We start from the raw sequence: 20,500 nt of genomic DNA, 5'->3' as shown, positions 1-20,500 counted from the left end.
AAAAATTCTGAAAAGTGTAATTAATGATATTTTATCTTATATTTTCAAGAGGAAAAAATTAAGTGCTACTTTGGTAGACGGTTGCACGGATTTTTGGCGATTTACATTGGCGCAATTGTTGGCGCGGTTTTTACAGTCATCAGCCATCTTGAAAAATGTTGTTTTTACGTATTTTACGTATATAGTAAGTATTAGAAATTTAAAAAATAAATATCGTTAAAACTAATGGATTAATTTTTTATTGAAAACACTGTTTTATAAGATGGCTGGCTAATGTAAATAAATACATTTACTAAGCGTATAAAATGCTAAAGTAAGGTTAAATTATTACTTTCATGTAATAGAATAAAAACACCGCTATAAAAACATTGCGCCAACATTTAATTGGATTAAAATATTATTTAAATTGAATATCGAATCAAAAACATCATACCAACGTTTAAAAGAATTAAAATATTACTTAAATACTTTAAAATAAGTTTTATAGGATTCAATTATTTAACATTAAAACATATGTGGCAATAAATATCTCAGGAATTTTTGAAAACATTGTATTAATTTTTTAATAAAAGTTGAAGTATACAATTATAAAGTAAAAGAAAATTACGTACTTACATTTTTTTTTAAAGTATTTTACCTGTCGTATATTGATAAGTACCACCCCCCCCCAAAAAAAAGGGTCTAACTATCTTCATCTGTGATCCACATCTGTCGCACTTCATTGAAGAAGCAATTCGCGAGGTTTTCTCCAAAAATTAAAAAAAAAAAAAATTCCTTTGACGCTATTAACGATTTATAAATAAATCTTTGATTAGGAAAGCCAGACAACAAAGTATCGGTTATTATAAATAACTTATCCAGCAATGTGTTTACCATAAATCGTATTACTCGCCAAAAGAAAAATCGCCAAAATCCCCGCAACCGTCTACCAAAGTAGCATAAAAAATTACAATGAAGTAAGCTATATCCCTTAATACAAATATTAATTATCCTAATAAAAAAATTAACCAATTTTCCGTTGAAGAAAAAAAAATCATGCAAAACCTTTCAATATCTTACAAACAGTGAAATAAGCAAAAAATAACACGAAAGAAACTCAAAAAACAAAAAATTCTACGCACAATTTTACTCTGCAGAACAACTTCATAAAAAACATCAATAAAATGTATTATATATATAAAAAATGACAATGAAATATACCAATCTATTAAAAACAGTGACATAAGAAATACGATGAAAAATTGTTGCCAAACCCATATTTCTAAAAGAATGAAATTATTTAAAATGATGCGATTTCATTAAAAATCTATCAACAACAATAAGAAAGGAAAATTGTTGCCAAAATCACATTGTTAAAGATGTAAGATGAGAGAAGTGTACTCGGAAACTTCATTTAAAAAAATTTTTAAAAATACAAATGATTATCATCTTTCCAAAATTCTTTTTGTAAAAGTAGTGGCAAGGATGAAAGTTTAACATGTCCAAAAATCAAAGAAAAATAAACATTTTTAGAAAAAATCCCGTTGAAAAAGGGTTAAGCTCACTTTGTTAAATAAATTCGTATGTAATCGATTTATTGAAACACGAAATTTATTTAAAGTTCGTAAAATAGTTAAGTGCCTACATTTCATGGCGATGTGAAAATGCAGTTTGTAGAGTAAAATCTCGCTTTCCTATAGCCCATTGACGCGATTTCGTCGCAAAACATACAGTGTCTCACAAAAGTGATGGGACACTTGTGCTTTACAAAAGGAAACTGTAGTAAAATAAATTAAAAAAAACATGTAAAAATTTGTTGTGGGTGTGTTTCATACTTAAATTTAGTAACAATTATTACATAACATACATTTTCTCAAAATATTAAAATATTAATTTAATAAAAATACAATTGTTTAGAACGGAGCAGAAAATGGCTCACATAAGTGATGGGACACTTACTTTTCCATCAAATATTTATCCAAAAATTTTACTTTTTAAAAGGTTTTAATATTTTGTTGGATTTCCTTTCACTTTTAAAACATGATTTAATCTTCTTGATATGGATTCAATCTTTTTGATATGGATTCGACTAATTTTTTTATGATTTCTGGAGCGATTTTATCCCATTGTTCTTGAAGCACCGATTTTAATTGTTGCTTTGAAGAAATGGTGTGTTTGCGAATTCTTGATTCCAATTCTTATGGGATTTAAGTCTGGAGATTGTGGTGGTGTTTTTATTATTTCAGGATAGTTATACAGCAGCCAGAGTCTAACGTTCAAAGCAGTGTGCTTGGGGCTATCGTCTTGGTAGAATTTAAAATCGTTATGAAGGTTCAATTTTCGTGCTGAAGATTTCAAATTTTGATTTAAAATGTCAATATATTTGTATTGATCCATTATACTGTCAATAAAAACGAGAGCGGACGACATACACCCCCATACCATAACTCCTTCTCCACTATGTTTTACTGTTGGCACCAAGTTCTGTTTGCGAAATTCTTCCCTGGGTTTTCTCCACACCAAGATTTTACTGTCAGAACCAAATATATTAAATTTACTCTCATCAGCAAATATAACTTTATTCCAGTAATCAGAATTATTATTTATGTTGGATTTTGCGAAAGCCAGTCTGTTTTCTTTTCTTTTCACTTACGAAGAATTTTTTCCTGGCTGCTCTACCGCGATATCCAGCAGATTGAATTACTCTGCTAATAGTCTCAGGATTAACAATTACTCCATATAATGCTTGTAAATCAGCAGCAACTTTAGGAGCATTTATTCTTGGATTTTTTTTTTTTAATATTTCGAACGATAATTTGCTTTATTCCATTGGATAGCTTGATGGTCGGCCAGGTCTTCTTTTATCCTGAATCATATGATTCTTTTTATATCGTTTAATGATATTGAAAACAGTTGAATGACTCAAGTTAACTGTTTCAGCAGTTTCTCTAATAGATTTTCCACGTTGAATATGCAAATTAATAACTAATTTTCGAATTTCAGGCAAAGTTCCTTTTCGTTTAGCATTCATGGCTGCACAGAGCTAAAAAATACAAAATTTCCAAAACAAACTGGAAAAAAATACTGCAGACGATTTTATTTGCCAATTGCTTTTGAGTAAAACTAAAAACCAAAAAAAAAATTTGTAGTACGTAGTAGTATCTAATGGTGTCCCATCACTTATGTGAGCCATTTCTGGCTCCGTTCTGAACAATTGTATTTTTATTAAATTAATATTTTGAGAAAATGTATGTTATGTAATAATTGTTACTAAATTTATGTATGATACATACCCACAAAAAATTTTTACATGTTTTTAAAATTTATTTTATTACAGTTTCCTTTTGTAAAGCACAAGTGTCCCATCACTTTTGTGAGACACTGTAAAATAAAAAAAATTCTAATTCGAATTTCGAAAAAATCGCTTCGAGGTGCACTGGCTCTTGTCTAGATGCATCTATGTACCAAATTTCGTAGCCCTGGGTCTATTAGCTTACGCGCAGCGCAAACGAAAGACACCACACAGACAGACTCTTTGTTTTATTATATGTAGAGATTCAGGTTAGGCATTTCTTAAAACAAATTGCATGTTATTTTTATTTATTAAGAAGTATGTATATAGTGTGATAGAAACTGATCAGGTTAATTTGAAATAAAATCGTAGAGCTTCGTTTCTATGTTCGCACATCACAGGCATTTGTAATGAAAATAAATTTTCTGTACTTAAGTTTTGATTTAATGATAGGTAATTATTACGTAATTGATAGGTAATTGGCTTTCGACGACTTAATTTTCTCATTTACAAATGTATTTTGTTTTTCTTTCTGTTAAGTTTTTAACAGATAGATTATCATCATATAAGAAATTGTTATATCTGGAGCGATTATTTTTTCATGTTATCTCTAAATCTTGTATCATAATGTTTGTTGGTAACAGATATGTAGCATGTGAATATTCATGCTGTTGTGCGTAACATCAATTTGGAAAAAAAAAAAAAAAAAAAAAAAAAAAAAACTTGATGATAGACTGAAAGAGAAGTTAAAAAGTTTTTAGTCACAGTAACAGTTCTTAGAAATTATAAATATTCTGTTAAAATTTTTGAACTAAAATGGTACTTTTTTTATCTAAAAATTTAAGACTTATAAAATATTCTTAAGAAGCATTGCTAAAAACTACAGGAAGTAAAATCGTTCGTATGTTCAGTGGTGTTTGCTTTTGTCTTAGTTATTTGCTAACTGTAAAACCTAATCCTTGCTATGAGTATAACCGGGCGTATCTAAATCATAATTTTTGGGACATTTTTGATTTGAGTTTTGCAGAATCGAATAATCTTGCATTTCACTTTTAACATATGCGTAAATGAAATTCGTAAGATACCCTCTCTTGCAGGTTCCCTCCACCATAGACTTAATCAGTCACTGTAATGTCTTTTTACCTGGAGACCTCGAGTGTATGCAAAGAAAACTACTTGTAGGGAATGCATTTTATGTGTAGTAGAACTGCAGATATCCGAATTAATTGGTAGCGTAGCTTAGGCAGATATTCAAAACATCTGGATAATTGAATTGTAAATTTTACTATAATGCAAGTGTAAGAATTTTAATGGTCCTTTGCTTTTTTTAATAAAAAAGATTTAAAAAAATCTTTCTTTGCTTGCTACAAAATTCAAACAGTGGAATGCTCATTCTTTTAATAAAATGAAGCGATGAGATACACAGCTCATTCAGTTTCAGTTAAAATAAAACAATGAAATTAAATTTATTCATGTAACCCTAAAATTTAAACATATCCCCCTCATTTTACAGTATTAAAACTAAGCAAAGAAATATATTTATTTGATTTATTGGCATATTATATCGACAAAGATTATTTACCATTTTTGTGTCGCACCTATGCATTTAAATTAGTTCCTTAAAAGAAGTATGTATTGTTATTATCTTTTTATATTATTTAAATCAATGAAATATTAAAAGCAAATTAACATATTAACAACAGGCTTTGTTTTATTTGTTGTAGAAAGAAAAATTATTCAAATAATTGGAATATTGTATTCTCATTTACGTTTTTGAGTTTAGAAACGTCTACAGTCGATAATCTTCGCTGTTTTTACTTATTTGTACGAAGTAAAAAGGAAATATTGTAATCGCGAAAAGTTTCAGGAAGCATATTTCAACGAAAATATCCATTTTGACCGCTATCGAATGCAATTTAACGATGTTTTTGCGTGATATCTGTACGTAAGGAAAGAATAAAATACTCTTTTCCTTCAAAAAAATTATAAAACTGCTTTAAAATTAATTCTGAAGAGAATTTTTCGTGGCGTCTGTACGAACGTATGTACGTACGTATCTCGCATAACTCAAAAGTGAATAGCCTCAGAACGTAGAAATTTTGTATATAGGACTGCTATAACATGTAGATGTGCATCTCGTATTTTGGTTGCAATCGGCCGCACCAAACGTATATAAATATCTTTATATATATATATATATATATATATATATCCACTCTGTTACCCGGCTCAGTGATCTCAGTTTCTTTACTCTTATATGTTGGTAAATTGTACATTCTTTGTTTTAAAAATGATTGAATTATGTTGTTTTTATCTTCCGGTTAAGGATTTTATGCCTTTAGTAAATCTGTGTGCAATATTTTTAGAATTATCAGCAATTTTAAAGTTGTTTAATTGCCGCTAAGCCTGTTTTTAATGGCGGCCATTGATATTTACATTTGAAACAGGAGACTAGTGGATTTGTTGCCAATCTAGAGAAACTTAGCTTCGCAACAACAAAGATAACGCCTTCATTTATTATTTAAATCAGGCTTAATCCTTTCTGGAATTTTTTCGAGGAAATAAGCGTTTAAGATTTACTTCGTAATTTTTAATATAGATATTTTGAGTTTTTATGTATTTTTGCCTTCTCGCGAAGTGAGAACTGAATTAATTAAATGAGAAATACTCAATCGTCTGTGAAAAACTGTTTCTTTTTTGCTTTGTTTGCTTAATTTTTTTATACATCATTCTAGCTTTATTATAGTATTTGAATAGAACATGTGGCAACGATTAGATAATTCTATTCTTTAAATGATATAAATTTTGTGCATTATGAGTTATAATATGAACGAAATATATATGTTAACTGTTATATAATTATTGGATTATATAAAGTTAACTTAGTTTCCGTTATAAAATTATTATATAAGTTAACTGTTATATAATTATTAATACTGTTAAGTGAATCTAGCGTCAGAGTGTCGGTATGGTAAACAAATACTAGAGTGAATTTTAAAGAATGCATTTATTCTATTGTGGTCTATGCGCTGTCGGCGAAGTAGATTTAGTTCAATCCAATAAGTTTAAATGAAATGCAAGAAAAAATGCGTATAATTTAATATTCCAATTTAATATTCCAATACAAGGAAGTCATGTGGTGTACACATCAGATTTTTTGTTATGTGCCATTATCGTAGGTAGCCTGGCAGATTGCTATTTTTATGCTATTTTTAATAGTTGTCATCGATCTTGCGGCAGAAGAATTTTTAATAATATTTTGCATGCAAATTGCCGATTGCAAGAATGTCGCGTGTAAGTTGATGAATTAAGCTATTTAAAAGTAATATATAAATTTTTAAATATATCTTCATTTGGGTTTTTAACTGTATGTACACCTACTTGAAATAATTTTTATAAATATTTAACCGATCAATGTAGTTGATAAATAAATTTCGGTAAAGTCCTAGTATACGGTATGGCCTTGGAGCCCACCAGCGGCCGAGCGGTAAAGACGCTGAACACTGGTAGTTCGTTCCGAGGTTCAAATCTCGCGAACGGGCTGGCTGCATGGGCGTTTTTGTGCTTTTCCCCATGTGTAACGTGTATACGAGCCAGTTTCCCTTAGAAAGTCCTCCACGAAGGCATCCCTCCCTCTAGGCAGATAGCCCTCGTGTGCTTTGCCATAGTTAAATAATCCAATCCAATCCGGTATGGCCTTGGCGTGATTTTGGAAATTGTCGCCAATAACAAAAGGACTCGTTTTCCGTGTGTAGCATATACTAGGACCGACATTTATAACAATATAGGTTAAGAAATTATAATTTTTTAATCATCCAATCATTGCCTAGAATTAGTTGTATTTTTATTGTACGCCATTTATTTTGCCTTCAAAATATTTCAGCGTAGTGTCATGTATGAAGTCTTACCACGAATCCTATTTTGGTAATTCTTCAAAAATAATTACTTCCGCAGTATTTTTAGCCTGTCAGCGGTCGAGTGGTAAACCGTTTCTAAGTACCAGTAGTTCGACAAGGTTTCAAATCCCAGCGAACTCTAGCTGGCTGTTTATGTACCCTTCTCTATTTGTAACGTCAACGCGTCCCTCAAAAAAATTCTCCATGAAGGTTAGTCTTAAGCTAATAGACTTAGAATACTTTGCCATAATCTAAATCTTTATCGCCGTATTTATGAAAAAACTGTGCTTCTACAGAGAATCGTGGTTCAAAGTATCTACGATTATATTGCGTAAAAATTATAATATCGCACAAGTTAAAAAATAATGAAACGATTCGTTAACCACAGAAGCCAACCAAAATCACTTCCCAACATTCATTTGGGAAATTTCCACCTGTGACTATTTATTCGAAAACCAATTCATTACCAATCGATTTGTAAGGCCACCAACCTGTTGCTCGTGTCTTTTACGGAGCACGCATCATTTTTTATAGATTTATTTTCTTGCACATTTACATCACACAGGCTGTCTAAATGCGACATAGATTTGCAAATATTACATTTAACCCACCTCGCCTCATAAAATGGTTTTTTGTAACCTTCTTTTAAACAGCGCTTGCACTTAAACTGATCGTATGACGCTTTGTGTTTCTCTGAAATACTTAAGTCGCAGTCTTTCGAGAGGTGAGATTTAACACAAAAGTCCCACATTTAATTTTCGACTGCTGTATTAAGCGTCGCCGCTGATACCATTTTCATTTTAATTGGAGCAACATTCTTACGATAGTTTTCAGCATTTTTTTCGCTTGATTTCGAAAGTGTTTGTTGATTAAAACCCAGAGTTAATGACTTTTCGCGCGCTTCTACTTCTCTCTTTAGAAACAACAATAAATCTGATACTCTTGACTCTGTGCCGACCTTTTGCTCCCTACTAAACTGTAACACTAAATCTTGCGGTATACACTTATATAAAATAGGAAGGAATAGATTCCCATAAGAATTAGACCGTTATTTCATCATATAGTTTTCTTAAAGTGGATACATCACTTGAACGACGTACCAGCTCCAAAGCTAGAACTTTCATCTGCGCGCTAACGAATATTTCTTTTTCCCCAAATCTGTCCGTTAAGATTTCGATGGCCTTTTTATAGTTTTCTCCTATTAATGGCAATCCGCTTATAGCTTTTGCAGTTGAGCCGGTGAGTTAAAGATCTTAATTAGTTAAATTTCTCAACATCTTGCAGCGTATTGTTTTCGTGAATGGCAGCTTTATACTGAACCCAAAATTCAGTAAATTTACATAAATCGCCGCTGAAAGCTTCTAAGGTGGTAATTTAGTATTATAATTAGCTTTGATTTCCGAAACTTGTGAAGTTGTTGCGGTTTTACTCACATTTTGAATATATCTGTTAATTTTCGCTTTACATCTAATGATTGATTCGCTGTATTCTAAACGATGTTCGACCTCTGTTTCTAATTCCTGAACAGTGCTTTGAACATTAATAACTTCATCATATTTTAACAAGCTAGTTTCTCTCTCGATTAACACTGAAAGCGATTCCTGCCAACAGTTCTAGGTTCGGATTTTCGCTTTGCAATTCCTCTTCCAATTTCCTTATTAATTTTGTTACACTTGTACGAACCGAACCTCTAATTTTTCTATTTCTCTCGATAGTTTCTTCAAAACTCATTTTCAAAGATAAATTGAATGCAATGACTACCTTTTGGCCTGATGCTACCAAAATTTTGTATGTAATAACTTACTTAATATTCCATACGCGGCATCGGTGGATCTTATAATATGTTATGGTATCAAATAAAGACACTTTCCTTTAACTAAAGCTATTTATGAATCAAAGATATGTACAAGTATTGTATACAGATTACAGGATATCTAGTTTATACCACTCTCATCAAACTCTCAACTGTCTTTGGTGAAAACTCTTAATTAGCTAAACATATGGGCGGCGCAGCGCCCTCTGTCTCTTTTTCTACATGGTCCGAGGTTCGAATCCCGCAAAAGGACTGGCTACATCGGCGGTTTCGTGGTTTTCCCTATGTATTAGCGTGTATACGAGCCATTTCCCTTAAAATGTTCACCGTGAAGGTATCCATTCTCTTAGGCAGATAGCCCTCGAACATAAAACCAAACCAATCGTTTGGTAGGTGTTCGGGTATTTAATACCAATTTTATATGCATTATTTTGAACAATTAAAAAATACGAATCTAATATAGTCGTAGTACTTACTAATGGATAATACATGGAAAATGATACATTTTTATTACAATGTATATACAATTTTTATATACAAATATTTCTTGCTAACTCCTTATTAACATACTATCAACTAGTCATCTAAAATTAGATGCTGCAGAGAGTAGTGGCTAAAGCAATTTCTAAAAGTAGTTTTATGTATTCAAGTGTAGATAAATTATCTAACCAGTGTACGAATTGCTGGTTTTGTAAATATTAGTACTCATTCTCTGAGTAATACCTGGTTTATCGTATCGGCCCAGATTTTTTTATGTACAGAGGGCTGTTTAAGGTCAAGTTTCTTCCTGTGCGTCACGTGGTGTTTTGAAGTTGGTAGATAAGAATACCATTGGTAAAAATAGAGGTTTTCGTGGTAATGGAATTTTAAGGTGATTTGCGATCTTTTGTAAAAGAACCCATAACCATCTTTAACAGCCAAATAATTAATAGATACATACAACCACTGTATAGGCAAATTTTGTAGACTCCCATTCAGATGAAATTTTAAATAACTTAAAATTTTTTCTTTGGTTCTATTGGATTTGTAAACATATAATCCCAAACTCTTAAAAATTTACCGAATTAAATTTTGATCGCTGACTGATAATGTACTGGAAAATTAACTGAAAAAGTGCGTTAAAAACCTGACTGAAGGTTGTAACTTTTAAATCTGGTTAATGAATTAAAGATATAAGTGCAAGTAATATTGAAAGCTGCAATTTGTAAGCATGCGTCATATTATATAGTATTTATGTAAGATGATTTCTTACAAATTTGTCAGTTTCTGTTTGGCTGAAACTGCAAATGGAAAAAAGGTTTAAAATTTATTTTGCACCAAATGTATCTGAGAAAGCAAAAATAACAAAGGATATGTATTAAAATAAGCACAAAACTTGAAAAAGGAGATTTACGTACTTCAAAAATAAACTAGAAAATAAATTTTAAATGAAATCTAAAATTCATTTAGACTATTTTAAAAATTTATTCTACATATACTGTAAAGCCAGGTATAAATCGTGTATGGCGCCCAATTATTAACGAGAAAATTTAATAAAAGAATTAAATATAATGAGCAAATCAAAAGAACTGCAATAAACCGTTATTCAAAAATTAATGAGTTTACAGATATCTCCCGCTTTATGAAAATTCTCTTTATAATGCCACTTTATTTTATGCCAGTTCGATTTTGCGGAAAATATTGTTCATTTCGATTTAGTCACGACATTCATAAACAATTTTTCTTTTACTAAGAAAGATTGTGCAGATATAATTTTTAGAAGCCAGATAAACGGAATGTCAGTTATATCCTCTCCAGAATTCGAACTTCGGATTGCTAGCTGGATATGCTACCATTTACCACAAGGGCAAGGGAAAAATTTCATATGTTCTCTCTCATTTCAAGAGCAGCTGGGGAGATGGGAACGAGACTCACTTGCCAAATCCAGGTGATGGAATTATCGTCAACCACATTTGAGTCGAGGTCCAGTGTAGAACAGGACATTTTAGAACGAGAAACATGATTATCGATTTTAATTTCGGCAAAAGCTATGCTGTCATCGAGTTTCAAACTCAGGATATTCAGATTGCTAGTCGGGTGTGCTACCACTTACATCGCAAAGGCTCGCTCGAATGTTCGTGTCATATATTATTTGAAGAAAATTACGAGTTTACTTTGGAAAAGCAGTTAAGAGTAACGCAGTTTTACAGAATATTTTGATTACCTAAGAAACATGGCAGGGAAGTTATATATACAGGTTATTTAACTAATATTCGTATACTGGCCTATATACCTGACTACATATTAACTGTACGCTTGTTTGTGCCTGTTTCGCGCCACCCAAAACTGTCGACAAACTCGGTTTTCGAATTTATAGTAGGGAATGTACGGCTTAACTATAAGTCCTCTCGTGTGGTCTAACTCTCTTCTATTAAAAAAAGGCCTGCGGTGAATATAATCTACTAGGTTGCGCACCGCAAAATACACCGCCACCACATCATGATTCTGGAAACTGAAACTATACTGTTTGCTCTTTTCTATATGTAATCGGAGCCCCACCAGTGGCCGAGTGGTTAAGGACCGCTGAATACTTGTAGTTCGTCCAAGATTCAAATTCAGGTGAAAAGGATGGCTGAATGGTTGGTTTTGTGATTTTCTGTATGTGTAACATGAATACGAGCCGGTTTCACTTCGAAAAATTCTCCACGAAAATATCCATCCCCTTAGGCAGGTCGCCGTTGTTTGTTTTGCCAAATTCAAATTACCTAACTTATACATTTGAGCGGGCGTTTATCATTATTTTGAGGTTTTTTTAGGCATTACTCTGTATCTGAATCATTTTTCGAAAATTTAAGAAAGTTAAAAACATTTATAAATTGATGATAATTACTATCACTCCACTGTAATAATACCATGTTTTCGTGAAGGTGGAAAATCTATATCTTACAATTTCTTATCACGAGCTTGGCAGTCAATTTTTATAAGATACTTGCCCGCTAGATAGCAAGCTGCGGCCATAGCAAAATTTATAAATTCTATGTACACCTGAAAAGAAAATTTATAAAAGAATTTCAATATGAATGAAAGCAGCTCATTCTTTCCAAGCAACAACCGATTCGTGAATAATTTTTTGTTGCCAAACCAGGAAACAAAAACTTTTGACACATCAGGCTAATAAGTATGACGTCATGATTTAAATTTAATGCAATATAACAACTTTTTCTCAATATCAATAAAAACATTAACGGGGTAATAACATACCGTGTCATTTATCCTAACCTAAAACCAAAACGTTGCCAACAGCAGCTATTTATTTGAAATGCTGACATTAACGAAAATATTTAGACATATAAATGACGTCACATGCAATCGCGTGCTTTCTTCAATATCTGAATTATGACCTTATATAATAAGGTATTTAATGTTTGGCAATGCTATTTTTATTTCATATATTGTAAAACTTATACATTTTTTATTTGTAAACTCTTTAAGATTTGAAAGCTAGCAGTGGCAACACTTTTCTAAATAAAGCTTATCTCCAGCGCGCGCGACTGTTGCCACTCAGAAAAAATGAATAGGAAAATTTGCGTTTTCAGAGCTTTTAATTAATATCTCGGCTGAATAAAGCCGTACGAAGATGAGAATGGTCGCTGATTGAGATACTTTTTAATAGTATAGATAATTTTTTTATTGTATGATTGTTTAGGAATTTTAAGAAAGGAATTAAGTGGAATGTAATATTAACGATACCAAATTTAATTAACCAAATTAAGAATATTTATTCATTCTTTCGATGTTTGATTATTTACATAATATTCTATATTATATTGTTATATTCCGCGCTCGGTCTTTCATGACTAAAATTTCTAAAACATGCCATTAAGAAAAAGGTTCCATCAGTGGCCGAGCAATTAAAGACTGCTGACTACTCGTAATTTGTCCCAGGTCCGAATACAGGCGAACGGACAAGCTGCATAGTTGGTTTTTCCCGTGTGTAATGTAAATACGAGCCAATTTCTCTTAGACAGTACTCCATGAAAACTTTCCTTCCGTTAGGTAGATAGTACCTGAATGCTTTGCATTCCGATAACTTAACCCAACTCTTAAAAATAAGTATAACCTTAAAATATAAAATAAAATTTTACCGGAAGAAATTTGCATTGAACTTCTTCTAAATCATAACTTAGTATTTACTATCAAAAGACTATAAATATTAACGTATACTATAAAATATTGCTAACGTGTATACTATAAAAACTAAGTAAACAAAACGAGCATTTACAGGTTTTTTTTAAATGATCTGTTATCATTTACAAATGCATCACAATTACAATGAATAATTAAATATTTAAAATTTTTAAAAGTGAGGGACCCTCCGTCTATTTGTCTGGAAATAAAATTACTTTATCGGGAAAAATTTCTGATATTGTGATTTGTACAAATGTGATTCGGACATACGTGAAGAAATCAGATTCCCTTATATCTAAATTGATTTCATATTCCTGTTAAAAAATAGGGCACTTTTTTAGGGTCAAGAAACCAGCATTTTTTAAGAGCATTGTTTAATTTTTAACAGTAGATTATCCAGTCTTGGATATTAGTTATTTTATATCTTTAACTTATCGATGTGTCTAAATGTGCTTTATCAATGTGTCTAGCTGATCCAATGAGCTTCATATTTTCTTTTAGAAAACATTTAATGATGGTAAATAAAGTATTGAAATTTGTATATGCCAACTTTATAACTTTTATTTAACACTCAAAAAAATGGCGACATACAAAACAAGAAGAGAAAACATATTCTATCATTTAAAAATAAATTACATTCTTCGTGCGAGAGTCGCACGAGGCACTCGAGTCTGGTTTCAAATATTGCCATTCACAAATACCTTAATGTTCATCTATTTAAATTATTTAAACTACAAGATTTTAATATTATTTAAAGCTGTTACAAAATGTAAGCATTCAACCATGCTCATCAACTCGTTATCAACAAAGATTGCTGAAGACTGCTAGTTCGGCCAGGGTTAGAGCCCAAGCGAATGGACTGTCTGCGTGATTAGTGTTCTTGGTTTTTCGCGTGTGTAACGTAAATGCGAGCCATTTTTTTCTTAGGCAAACCTCCACAAGGCGTCCTTTACCAAGCAGACAGCCCTCGAATGCATTGCCATATTCAAGTAGCGTAACGTTTTCAACTTGTTATCAGAAGCTTTGCTGGTGGAATTACGAACTTTCGATTTCAAGTCTTCTCATGTCGTAAATGTTGATTGGCTAAAGCAAACCGTAAGGTATGTAACAGCTTTGAGTAAAAGCTTTCAGTCATTTGAAAAAGATTTCTAATTTAATCCATTTGGCAACGTTAGCTGAAAGATATACCAGGTACTTCAAATTAGCCTAAATATCTGCCAAGTACTTCAAATTAGCTTCGACTACTAGGTACTTTAAACTTTTATGATCATTTCATAAGCAATTTTGTTAATACTATTGATAAAAACAAATTATCTTATTAAAATTTTCTAAATTATCTACTGATAAAAACAAATTATCTGTTGCACTAAACACAAAACAGCGATACATTGTTAATTTTAGCTTTAGTATTTATGCGGTGTTCATTGTAAGCGCACGGTAAATTTTTGGGTTTGGAGCATTTCGATTCAGAAAACACTAACTCATTAGTCGAGTACCTGTTTTTACTTCCTTGTACGAAGTAAAAAGGAAGTATTGTAATCGCGAAAAGTTTCAGGCAGCATATTTCAACGAAAATATCCATTTTGACCGCTATCGAATGCAATTTAACGATTTTTTGCGTGGTATCTGTACGTAAGGACAGAATAAAAGACTCGTTTCCTCAAAAAAAAAAAAAAAAAAAAAAAATACAAAACTGCTTTAAAATTAATTCTGAAGAGAATTTTTCGTGGCGTCTGTACGAACGTATGTACGTACATGCGTACGTACGTACATATCTCGCATAATTCAAAAGCGAGTAGCCTCAGAACGTTGAAATTTTGTATATAGGACTGCTATAACATGTAGATGTGCACCTCGTATTTTGGTTGCAATCGGCCGCACCAAACATATATAAATATATATATATCCACTCTGTTACCCGGCTCAGCGGTCTCAGTTTCTTTACTCTTATATGTTTGTAAATTGTACGTTTTTTGCTTTAAAAATGATTGAATTATGTTGTTTTTATGCCTTTAGTAAATCTGTATGCAATATTTTTAGAATTATCAATTTTAAAGTTCTTTAAGTGCCGCTAAGCCTTTTTTGATTACATTTGAAACAGCAGACTAGTGGATTTTTTGCCAGTCTAGAGAAACTTAGCTTCGCAACAACAAAGATAACGCCTTCATTTATTATTGCGAATTAAATCATGCTTAATCCTTTCTGGAATTTTTTCGAGGAAATAAGCGTTTAAGATTTACTTCGTAATTTTTAATATAGATATTTTGAGTTTTTATGTATTTTTGCCTTCTCGCGAAGTGAGAACTGAATTAATTAAATGAGAAATACTCAATCGTCTGTGAAAAACTGTTTCTTTTTTGCTTTGTTTGCTTAATTTTTTTATACATCATTCTAGCTTTATTATAGTATTTGAATAGAACATGTGGCAACGATTAGATAATTCTATTCTTTAAATGATATAAATTTTGTGCATTATGAGTTATAATATGAACGAAATATAATACTGTTAAGTGAATCTAGCGCCAGAGTGTCGCTATGATCAACAAATACTAGAGTGAATTTTAAAGAATGCATTTATTCTATTGTGGTTTATGCGCTGTCGGCGAAGTAGATTTAATTCAATCCAATAAGTTTAAATGAAATGCAAGAAAAAATGCTTATAATTTAATGTTCCGTACAAGGAAGTCATGTGGTGTACACATCGGATTTTTTCTTTTTAAGCAGATAGATAAAATAAAAAAAAAAAAAAAAAAAAAATCTGTACTTGATCAAAAAATTTTGTACTTGATCGTTTCTTTCGAAATGCAGAAGTTCAAGGTTTTAAGATCTTCGTACTCTTATCAACCGATAAGATAAAAGCTTATTTATCTAGAAATCTAATAAATGATGGTGACGCATAAATGAAAATGGTGGATGACAACGCCATAACACCTAGTAAACTTCTGAAGTCACTAGGGGCGTACCTGCTAAAAGGATGGGAATACAAATACCATTATTTCGCTTGCATGTTAACATTTAAAGTATGTTTTTATTACTTTGTTGACTATTCTGCTAAATTAATAATTGGACAAGTATATTAATGATTTATTGAAATTCAGTCTTATTGCCCTCTGAATTTTTTTTTCCTTCATTTTAAAGAGGTTAAAGAAAGTAAAAGAAAATTAAATCATTTGTTACAATTGAACTGCTTATGTGGCGTATACTTCATGCGTAACTCGTGAAATATATAGCAGTGAGAAGATGAGATTTATAAAATGAACTCTAAATGCAGAATTAAAAAAAAGGGTGTGAGGCGCGTATCAAAAGGCGGAAATCTTCTGTAGTAAATTTAATTTCTCTGCAAATAATTCTTTTCAGGAAGTAACAAAAGGGAAACTAATCAATTAAGAAAGTCGCACCAGAGGGTTTAAGGTTTTTTATGTTTTCGCTCAACTCGCAATTTCTCAGTCTGCTGTTGGAGTCAATCCTGCTGACACGTTTTGTTTTTGGATTTTTTAACTTTGCTGTTAAACATGTGGCGTAAACTCTTCGCATTTACGCCACTTAAAATTCAACAATAAAATCATAAGATTTTTTAAAAGCGACGCACCACAGAATTCCTGAAACAGTGTTAAGTGTCATACATTGTTTATAAGTTTTTTCTCAGTTTATCATACTGATGCTCAGATTTGTTAGTAAAATGACTTACACAACTTTTTGTCTTCTAGACTTTATTTACTAAACTTCGCTTTCTTCAAACTTACGTCACATAAAATTCTACATCAAATTCACCAAATATTTAAAAGCAACGTATCTAAAATTCTACATCAAATTCACCAAATATTTAAAAGCACAACGTATCTAAAATTCTACATCAAATTCACCAAATATTTAAAAGCAACGTATCTTTAGATTTCCTGATAGAATGTTAAGTGTTGCCATACATTTTATTTTATACTCCCTATATTATTTTTTTAAAAATAATACATGGCGATAACATTTAGCGGCAACATTCTCTTATTTGAAAAGTGATTTGGACATAAGTGTTTCAACGCAAAACTGAGAAACGACAGATGCTATCAAATAAAAGCATTAAAAGAGAAATTAGTGCACTGTAATTAGGAAAATAGCGTGAGTTATAATGACATATATTTATCGAAACCGGGCTTCCATGATCTCGTGATAACCAATAAAGATCGCGAAGAAAGAAACTTCTTTTGCATAAAATAGCATTTTAGCATAATATTAAAAATATTGTAGGAAAATAGCGTAAAATATTTTACCATTCTTATTTTAAAAGAGTATGGAAGATTAATGCTATAATCCCTTAAAATTTAAAGACTGTATAAAATCTGCATTTTAGGATACGAGAGATTAAATCTAATGGAGGAACAATTAATTACCTGTAAAAAATCGAGCTGTGTTTGAGAAGTCGCCGAAAATCAGTAATTTCATGGAAATTTTCAAATTTTATTAAAGAATGTTTTTCCCCTCGCTCTGCCCGATGACGCCAGACAATGAAATTTTGCGATTATTAATTCTTTTATAAAGCAAAGGTATGGGCGAAAAATCGAAAATAATCTTAAATCGAATTTTAAATTCTTCGAAATTATCATTCACCGATGACCTATACTAAATATTATATTAATATAATAAAAATGCTGTTTTATTTCCAAAAATGGAGAAACAAAAAGCATTTTTTTTTGGCTACTATGGAGAATTTTCTTCCGAATAAGTCAGGAAAGAGCATACCTTTACTACTGTATTTCAAAATAAAGCATTTAGTATTTTTAAAAATAAAGTTTATTGAAAATTGGCAACATAAATTTTGTATTATTTCTAAGTGTCTATTGCAAAATCAAATCCTGGAAAAGCAATTTATTTTTAGATTTAAGTGTACTTAGCATCTCAGCATTTGAGTATCTGAACATAACTAGTCAAAAGAATTCTCCATCACCAATGACAATTTCATAGTTAATGAAAGAGGCACTCAGAACATCTTGGATGGGCCATTTTTGGGAGGCGGGAGGGCAGGTGGTAGAGAATCAAAATTATGCTTACTTGGTGATGAAAATAATTGTGACTTCTGTAGAAGCGTTAAATGATATAAAAAGTACAAAATTCTGTGATTATAGTAATCAAATATAAAGTAAATAGGAATTATTAAATGGTTGTTTTTCAATCGCGACACTAATAATTTTGGCCAAATATGATTTGAAAATAGTGTTAATAATCAGTTTTTTTTAATTAAGAAGGTAATTGCTACCGTAGTTGAAAGATGAAGAAATATAAATAAGAAAAATGACGTTTATGTTAATGTCTCTGTGTAAATCGTCTTAAAAATCATGATCACAATAAATGAAATAAAAAAGAAGCTCTTAATGTGCGTACAAGCGATTTTGCTAGCGATATTTCGAGATGTCTTTAAAAAGTTGACACAGACATACGATAAATTTGGTCATATTTTAAAAAATGATGTAAAATCAACAAAAGGACGGTTTACACAGAATATTTTTTAGGGTAAAATATTAATCTTTAGTTCAAATTTTCACTGACAGATGGCGCTGATAAATGTATTATAAGACGAATGAGAAAGATTAAAATTGTTAGACGTATATTTGCCTCATTTGCGAACATATTGTTACGAAATGTATAGGCGCGGTAAGATGGCTTCCCCGCAAAGCAGTTTTAGGGATGCCACAAAACGGCAAGGGAAATCAGGGTTGCCATATTTGGCGAGAAATCGCCCGTTTGACGACGAAATTGGCGATATACCATGGACGTATGGAGAACCTTCTGGAACAAATTCTTACCGGTTTAGCTCAGAATGTTCTCGAACACAAGCCGAAAGCTATATAAACCCTGCTGGTCCGCAGACAGTGTGTGTGCCTCGCCTAGCGAGCTGATAGAGTGTGCCTCGAGAGTGCGAGATAGTTAGTATCGAGTTGGTGTCTCGTCTAGCGAGTCAATCCCTCCATAGTCGATCGAGTTGACAGCCGGGCAGCGAGTGCTGAGTGGGTCGTCGAGTGCACCGAAAGAGTCTGTTAGTGTATCGCAGTTAGTGCATCGTTGAGTTTTGTCTTAGACTGTGCTGAGTCGAGAGCGATACTCTTGTTTATCGTCAAGTGCATTGCGAGTTGTAGCGTGGAGAGTCTGGAGTTCCGAGAACGACCAAGCAGAGTCGGGAGCTGTACTCTGGTGCTTTGCAGTGAAGCCGTCTCCACCGTGATAGCCTGAAGGCTGTGTCGCTGATCGTGTCAGCGTGTCTATAGTAGTTCATCGATGACTGTAAAACGTGTTTTGGAGCTGTCCTGACAAAATACTGGCTAATAAAAGTGTGTTTCGATACTTCATCAAGTAGTGTCGTCATTATTCACTCCAAATCCATACCAACCCTGTACGAATGTGAAGGAAAAGAAAACGTAACGGCTGGTGTCAGAAGAAAGAAAAACGTAACAATATTAATCAATAATGTAGCATCCGTCACTAGCTGTTATTTATTAAAGTGTTTGAAATTGTTCAATTTTGTGATAGTAAATATACAACGCAATTTATCGATGAAAATTTGCACTTGAATTCCAAAGACGGGTGGGGAGTCCACTTTTGTGAAATGTCCTTCAGTGCAAATTTTACGAAGAATGAAACCTAAATGTCTGTACAGACGAGGAAAGAAAATATATAGATGGCATCTCTTTAATTTCATTTTATAGCTTCGGCAATGAAAATCAACGTTCTGCCTTAACTTTGCATTTTGATTTGGTTCTTAAAGTATCATTTAATTATCAGGTGAAACTTATCTGTCAAAGAAATAAAATTCCAATGAAAAGGGTTCTGACGAAATGGGGAAGTAAATTTCATTTGTATCAGCACTTTTATTTAATACGCTATCGAGTCCTTGAAATGTTCTGTTTGCACGTAACATTTCCAGTCTTTGCGTCATTCTACTTGTGTGTGTTATCGGAAAAAATATGGAGTAGGTAAAGTAAGTCTGTCATCCTCGCCTGGTATCAGAATTCAAGAGATAACATTAGAGTGCAATAACACATGCGTGGAATCTCTCTCCTAAGACTTTCGATCTATTATTTCCTAATGATGTTTGGGGGATTCTTTCGCCTAATCTGGCTTGATGCTGAATAATTCTAAAGTGAAAGAATCGTCCCATCTGAATTAGTCCACGTGTAGTTCGCAAGGGGGGGGGAGGGCAGAGACATATTTGCATAGTGGTCGACCACTTGAATTTAATTCTTTTAGTATAGATTAGCTGAATTTAATTCTTTTAGTATAGATTAGCTTTCATATATGTATCTTAAGCCTATTCTTAGCTCTTAACTCTCGCGGTGAATCACCGAAATCTTTGGTTTCTAGTTGACGTTT

At 32.0% G+C, this 20,500-nt stretch overlaps 1 protein-coding gene across 2 annotated transcripts in view; it reads left to right on the top strand.

Annotated features, from left to right (window-relative positions):
- Nucleotides 1-20,500, top strand: part of LOC118183427 (amidophosphoribosyltransferase-like) — a 58,477-nt gene that overhangs the window by 11,819 nt on the left and 26,158 nt on the right. The gene's annotated exons all lie outside the window — the stretch shown is intronic.

This window comes from Stegodyphus dumicola, chromosome 9 (genome assembly GCF_044657685.1).
Source record: "Stegodyphus dumicola isolate Sdum_Otavi_A_Nest chromosome 9, ASM4465768v1".
Taxonomy (NCBI): domain Eukaryota; kingdom Metazoa; phylum Arthropoda; class Arachnida; order Araneae; family Eresidae; genus Stegodyphus; species Stegodyphus dumicola.
This window is presented reverse-complemented; position numbering and strand designations above follow the sequence as displayed.